We start from the raw sequence: 22,968 nt of genomic DNA, 5'->3' as shown, positions 1-22,968 counted from the left end.
TTTTTTTAATGCAGATGAGAGAGTATAGTTTCATGTTGCTAACTAATGTAACAAACCACCATGCTCTTAGCAGCTCAAAAGATACAAATTCATTATCTTGGAGTTCCGAAGTTCTGCATGAATTCATGTTGATGTCAGAAGTCTGATGTGTGTCTCACTGGGCTGACATTTGGCAGGGCTGGGTTCCTTTCTGAAGGGCCCTTGCTCATTCAGGTTGTTGTAGAATAAGAGTTCCTTGTTGAGCTCTCTGTTTTCTTGCTTGTTGTCATCTGAGGGCTGTTCCCGGCTTCCAGAGTCCACCCACTTAGCCACATAATTTGGCCCATGGCCCCCTTCTTCCATTTTCAAAGCAAGCAACAGTGGATCAGATCCTTCTGTATGACTTCTGACTCTTCTTGGGTCACCCCAGTCTCTCTGATTGAAGCTGGTAAAGGTTTTCTGCCTTTAAAGACGCATGTAATTAGATTGGGTTTACCTGGATAATCCAAGATAATCTTCTCATCTCAAGGTCTGTAATCTTAATCACATCTTCAGGGTCCCCTTTGCCCTGTAGGATAGCATATTCACAGGTTCTGGGGATTAGGGTGTGTAGGCAGGCTAGGGGGAAGCAGTAGGTAGAGTAAATTGAAGTCAGAAACAAAACTAATATCCACATTGTGGGCACTGTATTTAGCACTGAGCAGTGCAGAGAACGTGGTTTGTGCATTCATAGAATTAGTTATTCCTTAATTGAGTCTTGAAAGGTGTTTTTTTTTTTTCTGATTCTTCTTAAAAAGAATGCAGTGGAATGTAGTGAAAATGTAAATGTACGAGTAGTATGTTTATACATATAGGGCCTTTTCTGACGGTGTAACTCATTGAATCTGAACAGTAATAGCCACAAGGAAGGCTCCTTGTGCAGGTGTCCCATCACACCAATAACTGACCAAGCTGGAATTTGAAGCCAGGTCTTTCTGACTCCAGAGTCCACGCTCCCACTCGCCTCCGTATGCTTACATTGCTTGATTCCCACAAGTTTCACATCACACCTCTCTCTGTGGCTTACCAAGTGCTGAGGCTGTTGAGTGGATGTGGGAGTACACTCCCTCAGTTTCCTTTACTGAACAGATGCCACCTCCACTCTGCAAACCAGGACAGAACGCTTCTGTGTCACATAAGGATGACATCTGTTCTCTGCTCCTCACCCTCTCTGCGAGCTTAGGCAACCTCTTTGGTCTCTGAGTCTTGGTGTGTCCTCATCTATAAAATGAAATGAATAAATGAGGTCAAGTGTGTAACACTTAAGAAATGGTTAGTATTTCACCCTCCTTTTTATCCTGCTTCTTTGAATGTTTTTATAATTTCCCCATATGCATTTGAAAAAACGAACTCACATTTGACCACTGCTGTACAGTGTTTGAGTAATGCTGTTCATAGCAAAAATAATTTCTTTTGCTCACCATGTGTCCTGGATATATTGATTTTATTTCACTAACCTGCTTATTAGCTTGCTCATTTGTGGCCAGCTGATACTTTGAAGGGTCTGCCATCCTGGACTCTAATTGTTGCTTTCCTAGCCTAGGTGGTGGTGGTTTTTGTACTTAACATATTCATTTGCAACTCAGTGTTTTATGGGAGGTTCCTTTATCAACACTGTTTTAACAAGATTGAGTATTGGTTAGCAAGATTCATTTTATTCCAGATATCTTTATTTTTATCAGCTTTATTACTTAAGTAGTCTACATGACTATCCAATTCCACTAACTGAGAAAGACTACCGGTTTTGTGTTTTGTGTTACGAAGGACCCATTTGATTACGAGGAGGATAAGCTTATTCAAACTAGCTGAAGAAGAGAGGTTTTCATGAGAATTTAAGGAGTGTTCAGGAATCCAAGAAAAACTTTGTAAACAAGTCTTGGGGAAGTAGACACTCTGAAATCTTTGTTTTCCTCACATGGCTCTCTTTTGACTCTGAAGATAATTAGGAATGTGTGTTTTTTGTTTTAAACGTGTTTTCTTTCTCTCTTTTTTTTAAAACATTCTTTTTATTATTAGTTTCTGGCTTTATTTCATATAAATAAGAGAGTATATAGACTGTGTTGATTCTTAAGTTATTTGAGACTAATTCTGTGGCTGAGTACTTGGTCACTCTTTATACATGTTCCATGTGTGCTTGAAAAGTGTATGATTATGTGTGTGGTGGGTTCAGGGTCCCCTACATGTCCATTTAGATCAGTCTTGCTATTTCCATGGGCCATGTCTTCTCTATTCCTACTAGCCTTTTGAGTTTGGGGGTGAGATGTAAATATCATCTATTAGGACGGTTGGGTGGTTTTGGTTGGTTGGTTGGGCTTTTTGGTTTTTTGTAATTTTGTCAGATTGATCGCCTTTCCCACCCCCAGTAAATTTGAGGGCTGACTTGCTGGGTGTATATAGGCTTTAGGTCTAGCTGAAGAGTTAATCATTCCTTAGCTATTTAAGTCCCCTTCCACTTTTTACATGTTGAGTATTTGGGAGTGTAATTTTTGGTACTCAAGTATTTGATATCAACTGCTGAATTTTTGTTCATATTTGCCTAGTATATACTTTTTCAACTCTCCTTTTTTCCTTTGGAATCAGGCTTTTTTTGTTTGTTTTGTTTTGTTTAGAAAACAAACACTACAGATAGAATTGAAGCCCATTGTATACTCCTCATCTCTCTTTGTCCCTAGAGGTAACCAGTCTCCTGAATTTGGTGTTTATTATTACTGTGAAAGTTTCCAAATGATTACTATGTATGTATGTATCTGTAAACAGTGCATGGTAGTTTATGTATTTTTTTCAATTTCACATTACTGAAGTATTACTGTACTTGCTCTGAAGCTTTTTTTGTTGAGGGTTTTATCTGTGTTAATATGTTTTGCTTTATTTTGTTGATATTCATTGCCTGATTGGTTTAGTTTTCATTGTATTCTCTTGCGTTGTAAAAGACTGTACTGCATGGTATTCTTGTGGCTGCTCCTTGAGCGTTTGTGCTGGAGTTTGGGAGAGATGCACCTTCCAGTGGAGCTGCGGGTGGAAGGGGTGCTCCTCCCTCTTCAGCTTTCCCAGCTCACCTGAATCACCTGCCCGCAGAAGTTAACCAGTCAACCCTCATTCTTTTAGCCCTATTATGTCACCTCTCTTTTTAAGCCTGATTTGTATACAGCTCATTGTTCTGCTTTTTAAAAACTCAGTCTGAGGAGATGTCTTTTACCAGGAGAATTTAATCATTGATGAATCTGAATTTATTTCTACTTTCAGGTACCAGCCTGGTTCAATCATATGCGCAGAGATCCAGGCATAGATGACAGGCATACCCTTTTGCCAGGGGCTTTTGTCCCACCCAGGAAGCAATATGGTGGTCAGATTTCCCAAGCATTCCAGTGTCACCTGTTCCTTGTACGACAGTGTGGAAAGAGGATACCTACCAGTAATTCTTATTTGTGCCAGTGAGCAGTTAATCGAATTCCTGAGTTTTCTGTTTGTAAAATGTGTATAGTGCCTGCCTTGTGCAGTCTGTAGGATTATTCTCTGGTGCTCTTGGTTTTGAGGTTTTTTTCTCCAATTTGTAGCTGTCTTTGAAATTCGGGTGTCAGTAATTTGTTTCCCTTCATTTATTTACAGTTGATAAATCAGTGTAAGTAGTGTATTTATGCTTGCTCTGCAGCCTCCAGCATTATTAACTTTGATGGACGACTCCCCCTTTAACATTTGTCTACCTTTAGCAATAATTATTTTGCATCTGGGAGGCAAATAATGTATTATTCTAAGTCCTCTCTGGTTATTTTAGCTTAGACAGCACTCTTGAAAGTTTTCCTAGAGCCTAGTATTTGTAATTAGGATATCTCGTCTTGATGAGTATGGTGGCTCCTGTGCTTACTTGTTACCTTGGTAGAATTCAGATGTCTTCACCCTCAGTTTTCTCATCTAGAAAAAGTCGGTAGTAATGTCTGTCTTATCTACCTCACAGGATTATTTTGAGTTTGAAATAAACATTGTGCACAGATGCCTTTAAGCTACAAAGTGTTTTATTAATAGTAATATTTTAGGAGTTCCCGTCGTGGCGCAGTGGTTAACGAATCCGACTAGGAACCATGAGGTTGCGGGTTTGGTCCCTGCCCTTGCTCAGTGGGTTAACGATCTGGCGTTGCCGTGAACTGTGGTGTAGGTTGCAGACGCGGCTCGGATCCTGAGTTGCTGTGGCTTTGGCGTAGGCCGGTGGCTACAGCTCCAATTCAACCCCTAGCCTGGGAACCTCCATATGCCGCGGGAGCGGCCCAAGAAATAGCAACAACAACAAAACAACAACAAAAAAGACAAAAGACAAAAAAAAAAAAAAAAGTAATATTTTAGAGATAATTTTTCTCATCTATTGAGTATCCTAAAGGTAAATTAGTGAGGAAGGTCTTGCCTGCAGAAAAATCTATTTACTTACTGTGCTGACTTCAGACTGTAATTACTTGAGTTGACGGAAACAAGCTCACATGTTCACCTGCAAAGTGGCACTTCTTTGATCCTGAAATTCTCCCTGGACTCCATAAAGGAAAAGGGCTTTTCCAAACTCAGATGTCCTTGTGGGCCCCTTCAGGTTGAGAAGAACAGCAGGTGGAGGTGCTCTTTTTCACTGATCTTCAGGGAAGAGGTGGTGAGCCCACAGTTGTCTCTTACACTCAGTCTTGGTACCTTGAGACACCTCTTGAATGGCTTCTCTCATTGGAACACCTCTGGAAAGAGGCAGTTCTATGACTAAACAGACATCTTCAATATAAATGAATACATTGATCAAACACTGATCAAAAGTGATCTTCTTATCTCTTTGGACAGAGTATTGTTGGTTCAGTTTTAATCATTTCAAAGGGCAAAGTAAAAGTACATAAAATCACTTATGCTCAAAAGCTGTACTTGATACAAAAATAGTAAATGGGGGATTAGTTATTAGTTACAAATTAAAGCAGTAATAATTGTATGTCTGGTGAGTTGATTCACCAAAGAAAGGTATTATGTTTTTTCAGGATATCCTTTGATATGAGGTGAAGAAATTTTTAGGTTTCGTAGCTAAGGGAAATTTTAAATGTACCCATAAAGGGCTGCCCATGTAGGCAAGCTCAGGGGAGCACACTGCGTTTTTTATGTTTCATATCGGCATCAACTTCGATGAAGGCCAGTTTGGTTGAAAGAGCTAATGTGCAGATGATACCAGACAGAATCTGAAATAACATTGACAGGCAGAATGACTGGCTAACTCTAGCAGAATGGCAATTACTAAAAACGAAATGAAAGCTCTGTATTTACTTTTAAAACAGCCATACAATAGCAGCATATGTCTAAAACATTAAAGGTTTTACTTCATTAGGTTCAGTATAAGCAATAAAGCTAACAAAGGACTCTAGGTTAGTTAACAAACTGGGCAGGCGATGGTTGTGCTGTCAGAACTCAGCTGCAGGTCACTTAGGGAAACCCTTGTTTGAGACAGATGTCTCTGCACATCAGAGTCTGCTCAGGAGACCCTCGGGGTGGGATGAAGGCTATTTCAGCTGTGCCATTTTAGGAGAGATGGAAATAGCTGAAACATTTTGACCTAAACAAACAAACAAAAATGCTTTAAAGGAGAATATAATGAAGTCCTACTGTACAGCCCAGGGTTCTATATCTAATCTCTTGGAACAGACCATGATGGAAGATAATATAAGAATGTGTGTGTGTGTGTGTATGAGATTGGGTCACTTTGCTGTACAGCAGAAATTGCACAACATTGTAAATCAACTATAATTTTAATAAAGAGAATATAATAATGACCTTCAAATATTTAGGTGACTGTCATTTAAAAGAGGGCTATAACTTACCCATTGTGGCTTTTTGTGGACAGGACAGGTCCGTGAGTAGAAGATAGATTTGGACTCCCTGTGTGACATGGAAAGATTGTGTTCAGTGGTGAGTTAGTCTGTTACTGGGGCAGAGGTGTGATTTGACGCATTAGGGCAAAGAGTAGGGGGTTGGATTTGAAATTTTGTCTTCTTTTTAAGGAAATTTAAGATATTGTGTGGGCATTCCCTGTGCAGGGGTTAGAAAAATGAACAGGACTACCCCACCCTAAGGGGAAGACCCATTTGCTACAGTAATTACAGAATGATGTAATAGAGATTTGTGTGTGTAGAGTACTAAAGGAGTAGGCAAAGATTTGTTCATTTGAGGGAATGGATCGTAACAGCTTCAGATTTTCTGTGAACATTTATTGAGCACCTACTGTATGCTGAGCACTATGCTATGGCTTTCATACACATTTTTCACAGTAATCCTCCATAGCTGTTGACCTCGTTTACAAATGATAAATCAGGTGTGACACCATCACACAAGTGGTCTTGTTTGTCTGAAAAATCCCCCACCTAATCCTGTAGAATCAGTTTGTGCTTTTGCCCCAATTTTTATATTTGTTTTATGTGTGAAGAGCAGAGAATTGAGCTGAGCTCCTCAGCCTTTTATTTTGCCAAGCAGCTTGGATGACTTTGTACCGGGAACATTATGCAGAGTGTGGCATATAGCATCCCGTCTGGCTTTGTGGGAACTTGACCCTGAAGGAATTTTGGGACCGTGCTGAGAAGAGCTCTGTGCCTGCGGAGTGGAGGGCGGCGTGGAGGAAGCCTCCTTCCTTAGCTCTAAATGGGGTACATTTCCACTCTTCACTCCAGTTACTGGCCTTCTGTAATTATTGAGGTCTTTTCACCATTTAGCCTTTTTTTCTTTCTTGGTCTTTCCCCCCCATCCTTTCTGGCTTAGATCTTCCTTTCTTGGAGAATTTAGAAATGGAAAAATCATAATTGGATTTGAGTGTCAGTATGTGAATTTTGAGCCCTAGCTATGAGTAAGTCTTGTTAAAAGTACTACTGATAAGTTACTCTCTACTGGCTTTTAGGAGTTAAAGGAAATCAAAATCTTCTATTTCACAGTGCATTTTTTTACTTGCAGGCTTCCTTCTAATTTTCTCAGCTGACCAATATTTAATGTAACTATTTCTGGTCACACTTGGAGGCTTCCTTCTAATTTTCTTAGCTGACCAATATTTAATATAACTATTTCTGGTCACTTTTGTTATTTAAAAGCCACATCACTGTGGAAGTCGTTGGATGAGGCCAGGAAAAGTATTGCTTATATAGTGTTTGATGCTAAAATGGAACCTTTGAAAAACTTACATCTCTCTTTTTTTTTTTTTTATTATGGTGAAAATGATGAATGCTTATGGAAAAAAATGAAATAAATACCACTTTAAGTAGTATAGAAGTGGTTTGTGTATCCTTCTAGAAATTTGCTCTACATCTTTAAGCCTGTGTGTGTGTGTGCGTGTCTCTCTCAATCCACCAATATCAGTATACAGTTTGCACTTTTCTACATTTTTTCCACTTAAAGGTAAATCTTAGATGTCTCAACATATCATCACATATAAATCTGTCTTACCTTTTTAAACACCTGCATAGCTGAACCATTCCATCACTTCTTGATTCTGTTGGTCCTGGTCTGTGGAAGACACCTACTGTAGTTAACTTAAGAAGATTTTATTGGAAAGACTGGATGCTCTGTAGAATTGATAGGAAGGCAGTAAAATCAAGCTTGAAAGTAGCAAAGCTGAGGAAGGCAAGGCACATCCAATTCCTGCTGTTAGAACAACTTTCTGAAGCCGATGCTGATGATGCCAGTGGTATCACCTCTACTGTAGCCATTGTGGATTCTCTCTTGTTGGTCTCTGACACTGGAACGTTCCTTCAAGACTCCCAAATTCTGAACAGGACCATCTGATTGGCTCAGCCTAGGTCACATGTGACCACAATGGAAGGCTACAAATCACTTTGTTAAAAATAAGAACTTATAATATTTAATTTTGAGCTCAGTATATATTTCATATACTTAAATTCAACAGGCTAGTCTCAACATTGTTTATATCAACTGATACCTAGTCTATGTTTGGGGATTTAGCACTTTGATTTAGTTGCCGTTACCATGTACTTCTCCTTAGTTTAACCCGGCAAGCTGCATGAAGTAGATCTTTTTGCTTAGAGCCATTTATATGGTAACAGACTATTTAGAGATCAAATATGATAAACTTATTGTACAGTAATTATATTCTGTATTTACATCCAAATACCTTTTTCCTTCCATAGCATCATGAAAAAGTGTCCTCTTCAAGTGCTTCATTGAAATATATTTCTGAGATGTTTCAGGTCTTATTTGGAATATTTACTTTTGAAAGGATTAGGAAAATGGATTAAAGTATGTTAATATACATGATATATTACCTGGAACATTGTTGTTTGGGACAAAGTCAGCATCGAGGAAATAGTATTCATTTTTTAAAAAACCTTCATCATTAAATTTCTGCTTTGTCAGGGTCATTTAGCTTATAGAGTATTTCCCTTTTCCTCTTAGTATTGCTACTAATATTTAGCAGTGCTACTGCTTAGCAATACTAAGAGGAAAAGGAAGGTGAGATAGCATTCTAAAAGTTAGGAGAGGTATTGGTTGCAAATAGTAATATGTATCTGAGAAGAACAAATTCAGGAGGCTAGATGGTACAGTGGAAAAATATGATTTGGAAGTTAAAGACCCAATTTTGAGTTTCAGTTCTACCTCTTACTCTGTTAACTTGAGGCATATCATTTAATCCTTAGTTTATTCATCTTTAAAATGGCATTATCATTCCTGTTTTACTGATCTCCTAAGCTTATTATTATGGTCAAACAAGACTGTATAAGAAGAGAATTTATTTTCACCTTCATACTGTCAAAAGTCATGCATATATTTTAAATAAGAAGACTGTGTTAGCGTAAACTTGATTATAGAACTACATAGCTTCAGTTAAAACTATTTAATTTATATTGAAGTGATATTTGGGTGTCTGGCAGGTATCATGTAGTCTAAGCTGAATAATTGCTTAAGATACTAAGTGGAAACCCGAATAACCCTATTTTGAAACCTGTACTGTAGTGTGATACGTATCTTCAATGTTTTCCATTATTTATCTGCCATACCAAGCATGTAATGGCGTCACATTACTTGTAGCCGTAAAACTGGAGTCTAGAGGATTGGACACTGAAACCAGCATTTTAGTTGGTTCTTTTTAGAGCAGTGGAAGGCACATCAGAATAATCACCTGATGAGCTTAGTAAAACACTGATTTCAGGAACCAGAGTCTAGAGGATTGGACACTGAAACCAGAATTTTAGTTGGTTCTTTTTAGAGCAGTGGAAGGCACATCAGAATAATCAACTGATGAGCTTGGTAAAACACTGATTTCAGGACTCCACCCCAAAGTTTCTGATTCATTAAGTCTGGGGTGGGGCTGATGATTTGCATTCTAACAGGTTTCCAGATGATGCTGATGTTGCTGATCTGGGCACAACACTTTTGAGAATCAGCACTTTAACAAAACCATATAATTCATCATCCAAACTGATCCGTCATTTGTCAGGACACCAGAAGTAACTGAGCCTGCTCCTGGCAAACCAGGATTAGGGTCATCCTAATTTTACCTAATGGAGAAATCTTTTTACAAGGAGGTTTGTATAATAAATCGTCACCTGGTGGATGACTCACAGTGCCCAAGGTGTATTTATTTGTTTATGTTAAATTGCCAACTGATGATTCAGTCACATTTTTCCTTGATCCCTGTCCTTGTAATTGTGAATTAAAGAGAGGTTTTCAGCTGATTTATTTTACCATGAATACTAGCATAAATATTGTAGATGAGTTCTTCTATTGGCTATGTGATCTAGTGAGATACTGGAGAAGACTTTTTTTTTTGTCTTTTTGCCTTTTCTTGAGCCACTCCCCTGGCGTATGGAGGTTCCCAGGCTAGGGGCCCAATCGGAGCTGTAGCTGCTGGCCTACACCACAGACATGGCAACGCGGGATCCAAGCCGTATCTGCGACCTACACCACAGCTCACGACAATGCCGGATCCTTAACTCGCTGAGCAAGGCCGGGACCGAACCCGAAACCCCATGGTTCCTAGTCAGATTCGTTAACCACTGCGCCACAACGGGAACTCCTGGAGAAGACTTTTCAAATTTGTCTTTTATAAGCTGTTGTAACAGGTACATATTACATTGCCTCCCAGGGTTCAGATATGTGTGTGAGTGCATATATATTTCTAAAAGAGTGGTTTCCAAACAGCATTTAACCTAACCTTACTTAGTATATAGTTAATATTTGCTATTCTGATTCTTTTTTTTTTTTTTTTGTCCAGTTCACTTTTTAAATGAACTAGTTGTAACCCACTAAGTTGATTTTGTAACCTAACTGGTTATAGCCTGCTGTTTAGAAAACACTACGCAGAGGACCTCTTTGGTCCAACATACTGTGACATTCTGAGATTCAGTTTTCTTCATTATGATTTTTCTCACTCTTAAGCCATTTTTCCACCAGTAAAACAAACTAGTTTGGGAAAGTCCTAAGAGTGGGAGGAAGAAAGGAAAAGGATGCTATTTTTACCACATTCTGCTATCTTCCTTGCTACTAAATTTAGCATTGTATCGTTTATTCCCTATAACATTTGCAAATGCTCCACTTTATGTTTCAGTTTTCTAAAATGTAAATTGCTCCTTGCTTTGTTTTTATGAAAATATGCACTGAAAAAACACAAACTAGGTCTTTCCTAAGACTATCTAAACTCAGTTTATATTTAAAAATAAAACTCTCATCTTTACCAAATTCAATTTGGTTTATTTTAAAGAAGGATGTGTTAATCATACAAGTTCTATCAGAGTCCAGCTAGGAAAAAGAAACCCAGGAATTTACATAGGGGAAGTCTGGTGTAAAGAATCATTGATTCTGATGGTGGGAGGTGGCTAAGAGAAACGGCAACAGCAGGCAGAAGGCACAGCCAGACCTCTGGAGGGGTGCGGCTGAGGCCTTCCGGATGGCGGAGAACTGCACTTGAGGGCCATGGTGGATTGGGAAGCTGTGGGTCGCCTTTGGGGGGTGAGTGTGTGGTGCTGTTCTTGGGGGCCCACAGAGAGCTGTGGGCCCTGCTTCCTGCTGATGACACTTCCTGTTGCACCAGCTGTCAAGGGAGAGAGTGTCCTAGTCTCTCCAGCAGGGCAGAGAAGGTTTGAAGCTGGAGGCCCTGGGTTGAGGAATGGCGCACCAGCGTGCTTGCTAGAGCTGCCGTTTTCAAAGGGACATTATACTTAGGGGCAGATTCTATCAGGGTTGCAGTTCTAATTTCGTGCAGTCATGCTTTTATTCTCTAGCATCATTTTTCTATCTGAAAAATCTACTGTTGAATAACGCTTTTTTTGAGAATTTACTTTTTAAAATAAAGACTGAGTTTGTCGTTATGTAGAAAAGGCAAGTCAGTCCCTTTGTGATCTTTTCAGTGGGCATGCAGTACGCAGGTTTTGCATTCACTGAGTACCTACTTTGTAAGCCAGGCCACAGAGCAGAGTGGTTTTCAGAATACGAAATGTTACTGCTCCTGAGGGAGGCAGGGAGATGATAATCACAGTATACGGTGAGAAGTGGTATGGCTATAGCGTGGGATGGAGTGCTAGTCTGCCTGTGGGCTCTGGGGAAGGAAAAAGCACAGATGTGTTACCTTTTATTCTCTACATGCTGTTTCTTTTATTCCTCGCAGTCGTATTCTGAATAAGGTGGGTGGTACGATTACCATTATAGACATAAGCAGACAGGCACAGAGACCTGAAACCATCGTCACACTCAGGATCCACATTTAGTCCGGTATCTGTTATCTCTTAAATTGGTGATGTACGTTGAAATGCAGGAGGCAATGATAGTAAAAGTTTACCAAATATAGAACACAGGACTAATAATTTAAAAAGTGAATTAGCTGTGTCCCTGCCCTTAAGGGGCCTGTAGTCCAGCAGTCCTGGTAGAATGTCATAGGGGCTCTGATTGAGCTACTGGAGAAGCTTGGAATTTCATAGGGTCCAGAGTGCCTTCCTCCTCCTCGGAAAACTGAGGGTAAGATGGCATTTAAGCTGGTCTTCGAAAAATGAACAGGGTTTAGACAAGTAGAAATGGTGAATAATCAAAATGTAAAGGCAGGAAAAAACAACCAGAAAGGTAGCTGTCATTTATTGTGCATCTGCTAAGTGCCATACCTTATACCTTCCTCAGTATAAGCCATCCAGCTTCACTGTAGTATAGACCATGTGTCAGGCAGTTACTGGAAATAAAAGATAAGCTCATTAGACGTGTTGGACCTAAGTATTAGATTGTGACAGGTTAAGGTAGAGTTTGAACTACAAACACAGTTGAAAATACTGAAGTTTTTAAAGGAAAAAGTATAGGACTGGAGTTACGACTAAATTATAAATTATCTACACACACACGTGTATATATATGTTCACGTTGTAATAAGCAGCAGAGACATCCTAGATGTTACATGTAATCCTTTCCTTCTAGCTTCTCATTCATCTCTGCTGAAGCCCTGTGTAGGACAGATTAGCAAGATGGGCTGTAGGTAGACGATTATTACAGTGGTCCAGGTAGGAGGTAGTAAAGGCCTCATCTAAAGCAACAGTAGTGAAAATGAAAAGTTTATTGGTGACAGTTGGAATTAACAGGATTTAGACAGGATGTTGTAGGGGCTGAAAAAATAAAAGGTGAAGGTAGTTTTCAGGCACTTTTCCATCTCAGGAGTACGTACTCCAAATGTGGGCTATTTTTCAATTATTTTTAATATAAAAGTAATGATGCACATGAGTGTATTTCAACTTGTGGAAGGGCAGAAGATTGGATATGGGGCAGGTGAAAGATGACATTATACCAAGAGAAACAGGTCAAGGGAAGTACAGAGTTTAAAACTTTATATAGCCTACTGCTTTCTCCCCTGCTCTGTGTGTCTCTCCATTTCTCATAAGGACCTGTGTCACAGAATTCACCAACCTGAATCCAGGCTGATCTCATCTCAGAATCCTTAATTATATCTGCAAAGGTCCTTTTTCCAAAATAAGGTCACATCCACAGTTTCTAGGGGTTGGGACTTGAACATCCCTCTTTGGGAACCACTTTTTAACCTACTGCAATAAGCCACCAGGTGAATACCTAATTGCAGTCATTGAGAAGATTGCTGCCTTAGATTCCAGGGGAGGAGGTGTAGAAATCAACAGCATGAAAACAACACTGTAGTCGTTTTATTTAAAAGAAAATTATAGATTGTGAATATTTTCTTCAATTTCAGAAAACATGTATTTAAAAATTTGAAGTTGAGGTCAGATTAGTTTGGTTGGAGATTTTGTTCCTCAGCTCTATTTATCTTGAAGAATCCTCTAGCATTTTTATTAAAACTTAAGCAAAATTCAAACTTTTTGTATTTGAGCCTTAAGATAATTCCTTTGAATGTTTTGTTTTTCCCATTTTACAGATGCGGAAATGGAGCTTAGTTTCTGTAACTAATTTGTCTGAGGTTACAAGATACAAAACAATACAGATGTACTTGAATGCTGGTGTTACTGTAAAGCTTGTGTTCTTTCTGATGTACCATGCTGAGTTTATTAATTTTGTATTTTAAAATAGAGTTTATTTTCCATGTTTCACAGATTTCTCAATTTGGGATGTTAGCAAAAAGAATAAAATTTTATTCTGTACAGCAGGGGGAAAAAAAAGAATAGAATTTTCCATGTTTGCAAAATAAGCTACTGACATTTAAACCAACTTGCCACATCTCTCCATGATCTGTGTTTGAGGTCTGTCTTTTGTATGACTTTAAAACACATAGTTCTTCAGCGAATTACTTTCACTGATGATGAGAGGTCATTCATTCATGGAACTTTTGTTACTTTCTGTTTTGAGGGCCCAGTGTTGTAGAGAACAGTATACAGCCATGATTTCAGGATGACAGTTGGACAGAACTTTATTTGATAGTGAGGAGTTGACCCTGGAACTTTTTATACCTTTGCTTTTCCTACGTTTTTTAAATTAAAGCTGTTTGTCTTATGATTTTAAAAATGGAGCCATCATCAATTTTTTTTTTAATTAATTGTCTTGAAGTTAGTGGAAGTTGGCCTAGGACTAGGGAAATAAACTTAGGCTAGTGTTCCTTGTGGAGAACGACTCATTGCCTCAGTGGGAGGTTTATTAATTGGATACTTGGGCCTAATCAAAGGCCCAACTGAATCAGCATCTCTGGGGTGGGGTTTTAGGATTCTGTTTTGTTTTTTGTTTGTTTGTTTTTGTCTTTTCTATGGTCGAACCTGCAGCATATAGAAGTTCCCAGGCTAGGAGTCTAATCGGAGCTGTAGCCGCCGGCCTATGCCAGAGCCACAGCAACATGGGATCCGAGCTGCGTCTGTGACCTACAACCACAGTTCACGGCAACGCCAGATCCTTAAGTCACTGAGTGAGGCCAGGGATCACAAACCCGCAACCTCATGGTTCCTAATTGGATTCGTTAACCACCGAGCCACAATGGGAACGCCTGGGATTCAAATTTTTAATGAGTGTTATTTTGTATTTGTTTGGCATGGATATATAGTATTCAGGTATTTAGTTCTCACCACAACACTCCAGTCCTAGTGAGGCCAGTGTCTTGGACCCTGAATAAAGGAAGAAGGTACAGTGACTTCATGGTAGGATCATTAACGCATTAATTTGTATTAATTACAGAGCCATCAAGTAGCTAAAGCAGTATTGAGAAAGAAGAACAAAGCTGGAGGCACCATGCTTCCTGATTTCAAAATAAAAATCTGTCATACTCAAAATGGTATGGCATTGGTATAGAAACACACATAAATGGAACACTATAGAGAACCCAGAAATAAACCCACACATTTATGGCCAGTTAATTTATGACAAAGGAGTCAAGAATATACAGTGAGGAAAGAACAGTATCTTCGTTCAGTGGGAAAAACTGAACAGCCAGGTAGGCAAGAATGAAATTGGACCACTATTTTATACCATACACAAAAATCAACTCCAAATGGACCAAAGACTTGAATGTGAGACCTGAAACCATAAAACTCCTAGAAGAGAACATAGATGGAAAGCTCCTTGACATCAATCTTGGTGAAGATTTTTTTTTGGCTCTGACTACAAAAGCAAAAATAACAAATGGGGAGTTCCCATCATGGCTCAGTGGAAACAAATCTGACTAGTATCCATGAGGAGGCAGATTCAATCCCTGGTCCTACTAGTGGGTTAAGGATTCGGCGTTGCCATGAGCTATGGTGTAGGTTGCAGAAACGTCTTCCATCCTGTGTTGCTCTGGCTATGATATAGGGCACCAGCTGTAGCTCCAATTTGACCCCCAGCCTGGGAACTTCCTTATGTGTGGATGCAGCCCTAAAAAGCAAAAATAAAATAAACAGATGGGACTCCATCAAACTGAGTAGCTTCTGCCCTAGCAAAGAAAGCATGCAGAGACCAGTGGTTTATTCAGGGTTAACTAAGTAACGCTGCGCTACAGGGTACTGACAGTTCAGTCAGAATCTCTGGGGGATGAGGCCTGATAGGGATGTGGGGATTTTCTGGTAAAGATCAAAAACTTCTGATGGGTAGTAAGTGGTTGGGAATGTGAGCTACTTCCCACAGACTCGCCAGGGAAGGTGCCTGTGGTGGTGAGAAGCCAGCCATGGGAGTCTGTCTACATGGAGAGAGGGAAGAGGGTGAGTGAAGGCCTTGTAGGTTCCAGGTGTGGACTGAAAACAGGTGGTAGGAGATGGATTTGGAGAGGCCACTTTTACGTTGGCTCTGTGTCTATTTAATTCTGTATTTATAAAAAGAATGATGTGCTTTTACAAAAACAAATAGGTCTTTTGTGCCGGTTCTTCTTTTCTGTGTATGGCTTTAAACGCCATCTTAACACCATCTCATGCCGATGGTTCCATAACGTATACCTTCAACCTGAGCATCTTTCCTGAGGTCTCCATCATATATCCAATTGCTTCCTCAGCGTTACCACTGGGATGTCTAATAAACATGTCAACTCCGAATAACCAAACTGGAACTCATGGTCTTTCCTACTCTACCTACAATTTTCCCCATCTCATTGATTCTTCCAGATGAGGCAGAACTGTTGGAACCATAACTCAGTGTACTTTTTCTCAGAACTCTCGGCCACACTATGAACGAATTCTCTTGACTCTGCTTCAGAGTGTGTACAGAATATAGTCACTTGTAACCACCTCCGTTGCTACCGGCTCTAAGTTCTTGTCTCATTGGCAAAGCCTCCTTAGCTGGTCTCTGCTTCCACTCTCATCTGCCTCTATGTAGAGACTATTCTTATTGTAGCAGCTGGACTAATTATTTTAGAATTTAAGTCCAATTATATTACTCTTCTCCTCAGAATCCTCCAGTGAATCTCCCATCTTTATCACAAGTCATTAAAAAGTCCTGTGGGGTGTATGTGACTAGGCCCCTGAAAGTCCTGCAACCTCAGCTCTTAGGGGCATGACTCTCCCTTTCTTCTAAGCTTTAGCTTCATCAGCCTCGTTGCAGCTTCTCAACACACCCCCACCTTGCAGCCTTACTACCCCTACTACACAAGGGAATAGTTGTAATTATAAATTAAACTTTGTTATGTATAAAATTTATTTTAATATTTAGAGGGTTTTTTCCCAATGAAGTCCAGTAAAGGATTTTTGATTCCTGTTTATGTTGAAATTTTGGTCCCTAGTGTATGGGTTTCATTTTGGAGGTATATTTTCTTCTCCCAGAAAATAGGAGAAACTTCCTTAAAGAAAACCTCAGATTTGGACAGAAGTTTAGTCATTTCTTGTGCTGAAATAGCTATTTTCTCTATTCCAGATATTTCAGAGAGTCATAAGTTCCAAAAGTCCATTTAAAAATCTAGACTCAATTTAGAGCATTTTTCAAATGTAGGAAGTGTGATATTTTGGTAAAAGATCTCCTTTCTGCATATCTGATCAATTGATAGAGATTAGAAAGAATTTCTCGGAGTTCCCGTCGTGGCGCAGTGGTTAATGAACCCGACTAGGAACCATGAGGTTGCGGGTTCGATCCCTGCCCTTGCTTAGTGGGTTGAGGATCCGGTGCTGCCGTGAGCTGTGGTGTAGGTCGCAGATGCGGCTCAGATCCAGCGTTGCTGTGGCTCTGGTGTAGGCCGGCGGCTGCAGCTCCGATTCGACCCCTAGCCTGGGAACCTCCATATGCTGAGGGAGTGGCCCAAGAAAATGGCAAAAAAGGACAAAAAAAAAAAAAAAAAGAAAGAATTTCTCAAAAAATCTATACATCGATCTTGTGGAGGTAGCTACCTGATCTGAGCATTGATGTTTCTTGGTTTTGTTTCTTTAATTGAAGCATAGTTGATTTACAGTGTTGCGTTAATTTCTGCTTTACAGCAAAGTGATTCAGTTATATATATGCACACATATATATATATACATACATTCTTTTTAAATATTCTTTTCCATTACAATGTCTCTCAGGACATTGATATTTCTTTTTGTCTCTTTGCCTTTTCTTTTCTCCCATGGCATATGGAGGTTCCCAGGCTAGGGGTCTAATTGGAGCTGTAGCCGCCAGCCTACGCCACAGCCACAGCAACTCGGAATCTGAGCCACATCTTCGACCCACACCATAGCTCACAGCAATGCTGGATCCTTAACCCACTGAGCAAGGCCAGGGATCAAACCCGCAACCTCATGGTTCCTGGTCACATTCGTTAACCACTGAGCCACGACGGGAACTCCATGGATGTTGGTATTTCTTAAAGCTGTTGAATTAAGACTTGAGTGTACAAAGGTATGGCTTATTTAATTAACTATGTAGGGTCATAATACATATGGTGGAGCACTTAACCAGCCTAATATAGAAATCCAGGAGCTTTTAGATTTTAAGATGTAGTAAAAATTATCTTAAAGTTTCAAATTAGCATACTCAATCATAAAATAAAGACCGGCATTTCCTTCTGGAAGTATAGGTCTATTTGAAATTGAATTTACAGTTTGGCGACTTAGTTTTCTTGTTGTATTCCAACACAAGAATCTGACCTATACTTTGCTAAGTTGACTAGAAAAATTCCGGTGTTGTTTGTTTTATACCATGTTACTGTGCTTTGTAGCATAATGGAGCCACTGTTTTCCATCTAGATTTAAACAGATACTCAGTTGTTAACTTTAAATCTACCCATAGTAAAAAGAAAATTTTACTACAGTTTTAGAACTCTAAGTAATATAACAAATTATCGGGTCTAGCTAGTGGAGTTAGGAGTTTAATGATTATCTGGCTCAGTTCTCTGTACTTAGAGTATAATTTATGTCCAAGATGATGAAATGATTTGTACAAAATCATGTTAGTTAAATCTCTCAGGCAGCCATCTTCCTGAGATAGTAAGAAAAATTCGGCGTTAGCTAGATGTACAATTTTTCTCTTCTTGAATCAACAACTACGTGTGTGTGCGCGCGCGCGCGCGCGCGCTAAGCCAAAAAGAGACCTTGTAACACTTTATATCTGTAACGTGCTGTAGATATGTTGTGGAATGTGATCTCTAGGGTTGCATTCTGTTGTGGGAGAGCCTGTAAAGGGAGCATTTTGATACAATTGATCAGTAAAAATAATAGCTTTTATTTGAGGGTCTTCTGTATTCTCTATGCTGTATGTTTCGGTAGTGATAGCTCTCTGTGAGATTCACTGTTCAGCCAGAGAAGAACTAATGGTGGGTGGGTGTGGGTGTGCATGTGGGGGGTGGTTGGGTTGTGTAGTTTTGAGATTGATTGTTATGTTTGTGGGGGCTGGATAGGCAAGTCTGAAACTCATAGGCATGGCTTAAATTGTTGTCCACAGGTAGAATTATTTCTTCTCTCTGGAAGACTCAATCTGCTTTTAAGGCCTTTGAACATGCCTCACCCATATTATCTAGAAATCTCCCTTATTCAGAGTCAACTGATTATGGACTTTAATTGTCTTTTCCAAATGCCTTCGCAGCAACACCCAGATTGTTGTTTGATTGAATGACTGGGGTTGGGGGTGGGGGGCTAGCCAAACTGATGCTTCAAGAAGACCATCACATTGTTTTCATTTTTCTTGTGCATATAGTTTATTGTGCCTATAGAAAAAGGCACATGTCCTTAAATACACAGCTCAGAAAATGTTTATAAACTGGACACAGGTAATCAGCACTGTGCAGGGAGCAGGGAGGGGCCCTTTTACATTTTTTTTTAGTTTTTTGTTTGTTTGTTTGTTTTTTGTCTTTTTTCCATTTCTTGGGCCGCTCCAGCGGCATATGGAGGTTCCCAGGCTAGGAGTCTAATCAGAGCTGTAGCTGCCAGCCTACGCCAGGGCCACAGCAACGCAGGATCCGAGCCGTGTCTGCGACCTACACCACAGCTCATGGCAACGCCGGATCGTTAACCCACTGAGCAAGGGCAGGGATCGAACCGCAACCTCATGGTTCGAAGTCGGATTGCGCCACGACGGAGACTCCCCATTTTACATTTATTTATTTCATTTGATGCTTAAAATAGTTCCAAAGTACAGGAGTTTTCCCCATTTTATAGATAGGATGTTGTGGCTCAAAAAGGTCAAGTACCTTGCCCCATGTTCCAGCTGGTAAGCGATAGAGCTGGAACTCTAACCAGGATTTTGAGGCATATATGAAATATGATGGAAACCCATGGTCCCATTAGTTCTGCATGAGAATTACTAGAATCTTTGGAAGAAGAATGCTTTAGTGAAGAAGACATAGGAGTTCCTAAGCTAGATCTTAAAGCAGGAGTTTATATTTGCTAAGGAGTGAAATGTTCCTTGGTGTGGAGATACCAGGGAAAGAATATGGTGTCATTTCAGAAGACAGGAGATGGTTTGTTATGCTTAACTATAGGGTCTGTTGACTGTGTAGTAATATGATCTATTGACATGACAGTTTTTCAGCCTAAATGCAAAAAACTTTATTTGCTTATTTTGAAGAGTTTTAATTTTGTATTTTAAACAATATTCCACTGGGGTGCTTTTTTGCAAAGATGTTCACAGTGGTTTATAAAAATAGTTTGGAGAGAAAGGGCAAAGGCCGAAGGCAAAAAGATCATGTCTCATTGAGAACCAGAACTATAGCAAGCAGGATTAAGGAGGCAGGAGCATGGAATTCAGTATGTTTCTGAGAGAATTGGTGAGATTGGTGAGCCTTTAAATGCAGATAATAAAGGAGGAAGAAGAATTAAAGATGATGGTGATTTTCTTGTTGGTGTGATCTATCGGGAGCCATCTCTAGAGATAAGGGAATACTGAAGGAGAAGCTGAGTTTGTTCTGAGTTGTTGGAAGCATGGTAGGCAGGAAAATGAAGAAGAAGGTGGTTTTGGAAGTTTGAGTTTCAGGCCTGAAGGGATTAGAGTGAATGTTCAGTGGGCAGTTAGATACAATGAGAGTGAAGATACTTAAGATGGGGACTGGGGAGATGGATTTGGCAGTCACTGACTAATATAGATGTAGTTAGAGCTGTAGGTCTGGATTAGTTCTCACCGCTGAAGAGAAAAATTAACCAGAGATGAGATGGTGAAACCTTGAGTATTTAAGGCTTATATGGAAGAAGAGGAGCAGTTGTCACAGAATTAAGGAACCAAAGAGATGGTTGTAGCCTGAGAAAGCCAGAGTCAATCACTTTCAAGGAGGTTGTAGCAGATAAATTATACAGATAAATTATACGCAAATAGATCATATTTCTGGATCAAGTAAGTGGAGCACTGAGAAGACTAAGCTAATTCAGTTTGGCAGTTGAGAAAAGTTTTGGTGATTGTGAGCTAAAAATCCCAAGTATTTGGAGACAGTTTTATCCAGAATTAAAATAGTAGGAGTCAACATCTACTGAAGATAAGCTATCTGTAAAGATAACCAGCCCTGACAGATGGTCTGTAGATAACTGATGAAACAGCACAGTGGCACTTGGATGTATTCTCTGCATTGAAAAAGATTTAGATTACCCGGGAAGGAATATGCTACCTTGAAAGTGAAGTCAGTACTTGGTCAGAATAAGTGGTATTGCTATCACTAGACGTGAAACCTTGTGAGGTAGGAAGGGGGCTTCAGGCTCTGTCACTTAGTGATAATCAGACTATTAGATGGTTCTTGAGGTCTCTCAATAATAACATGTGATTTCCAATGAAAAAAAAATTTTCTACACCTTAATGGCAAATTTTTAAAGGTTAAAAATAGAAATGAAGAAAAGGGAGATCTTAAATGTATCATTCTTAAGTAAAAGAAGCCAGTCTGACAAAGCTACATAATGTGATTCCAGGAATATTCTGGACAGTGAAAAGGTTAGTTGTGGCTAAGGGTTAGGAGTGGGGGAAGGACTGATAGGCAGCTATTGCAAAGGGATTTTCAGGGCAGTGAAATTCTATGATACCATAGTGGTGGATACAGTGTACCTTTGTCAGAACCCACTGAACCTACAGCACCATGAATGAACCCATTTGTAAACTGTGGACTTTGAGTGATGATGTGTCAATGTCTGTTCATCAGTTGTAACAAGTGTTACTACTGCTCTGTTGCAGGATGTTGATAGTGGGGGAGGCTCTCTCTCCTGGGGCAGGGAGTAGAGGAGAACTTGCTGTACTTCCTGAGCAGTTTTGCTCTGAACCTAAAACTGCTCTTAAAAATAAAGTCGCCTTTTAAAAACAGCTGAAGATCCATATCTCAGTTGTTCACCTATTTTGTCCTTTAACATGTAAAAAATAATAATTCTTTTCTTTCCTAGACCTGAATGGTTATTCAAGGGTGTTAGAAATCTAATAAAATGAGTTTGTGCCTTTTGTAATGTAAAAAGAAATCATGGATAAAATGAAAGTGAAGAAAACCAAGGTCAAATGCTTTGAAATTTCAGTTATTTTCAGCTAACCAGAATCTTAAAACATTCAAAAAACTTTGAACAAATAAAATATTTTCTGAAACACAGCCATAAACACATACACAGAACATTTCTCTGGTTTGTTACTGGGCATTTTGACAGTTGTTGTAACATTTGACACTAGGGCCAGTCACTCAGCAAAATTATATCATGCCTTATCTCTGCCTTAAGACAGCTAGTGACATGGTGGTAGTCATTGTCCTCTCACTGAGTCGATAATCTAGAAGACGTTGAACATCTTAGTTTGTGTCACTTAAGAAAGGCCTTATCCAGCCCTTCAGTTTAAATGAGTCTCTCATTATTTTTCCTCATAGCATTTTAATTTCTTTTTTCATGTGGTCGTTATTATAATTATTTCAAATTGCAGTTCATATAGATTATTTGGGCATTTGTTTTGTTTCTTTTCTCTCCCTGAGCTAGGCTGTTAAGAAGGAAGTGTGTCGGTTTTCCATGTGCAGTTAGTATTTGATAGACTTTTTGAGTTAAGTGAATGAATGAATGATGACTGCCTTTGTGTTTTGTAAGTTTGGTCTAGTGTGAGGTTAGAGGCCTAAAAATGAGTAGCAAGTGGTGTAGTATTCAGGTTCTTCGGAAGGCAAGTAGGATGCATATAGAAAATTTGGCTTTAGGAGTTCCCGTCGTGGCGCAGTGGTTAACGAATCCGACTAGGAACCATGAGGTCGTGGGTTCGGTCCCTGGCCGTGCTCAGTGGGTTAATGATCCGGCGTTGCCGTGAGCTGTGGTGTAGGTTGCAGACGCGGCTCGGATCCTGCGTTGCTGTGGCTCTGGCGTAGGCCGGTGGCTATAGCTCCGATTCGACCCCTAGCCTGGGAACCTCCATATGCCGCGGAAGCGGCCCAAGAGATAGCAACAACAACAACAACAACAACAAAAAGACAAAGACAAAAAAAAAAAAAAAAAAAAAAAAAGAAAATTTGGCTTTAATTTGGGAATTTGGAAGTTATTCAAGATCTCAGTGATAGAGTTGAAGGAATGCAGTCCAGATTAGTGTTCATCGCGAAATGAATCAGCCAAAAAAGAGAGCAAGCAGCTTTTCCTGGAAAAGTAGACCCCGAACATTTACTTACTTGTTTGTAGGAGACTAAATTAAAGCTATAAAAAGAGAAGTACTCTGTGCTTAAATATTTTCGCTACTACA

The 22,968-nt window shown here is 39.6% G+C and overlaps 1 protein-coding gene across 1 annotated transcript in view; it reads left to right on the top strand.

Moving 5' to 3' along the window:
• The window catches only part of RAB2A (RAB2A, member RAS oncogene family), an 81,567-nt gene that overhangs the window by 6,796 nt on the left and 51,803 nt on the right, over nucleotides 1-22,968 (top strand). The window lies entirely within an intron of this gene.

The sequence above is a fragment of the Sus scrofa genome, chromosome 4 (assembly GCF_000003025.6).
Source record: "Sus scrofa isolate TJ Tabasco breed Duroc chromosome 4, Sscrofa11.1, whole genome shotgun sequence".
Lineage (NCBI taxonomy): Eukaryota > Metazoa > Chordata > Mammalia > Artiodactyla > Suidae > Sus > Sus scrofa.
This window is presented reverse-complemented; position numbering and strand designations above follow the sequence as displayed.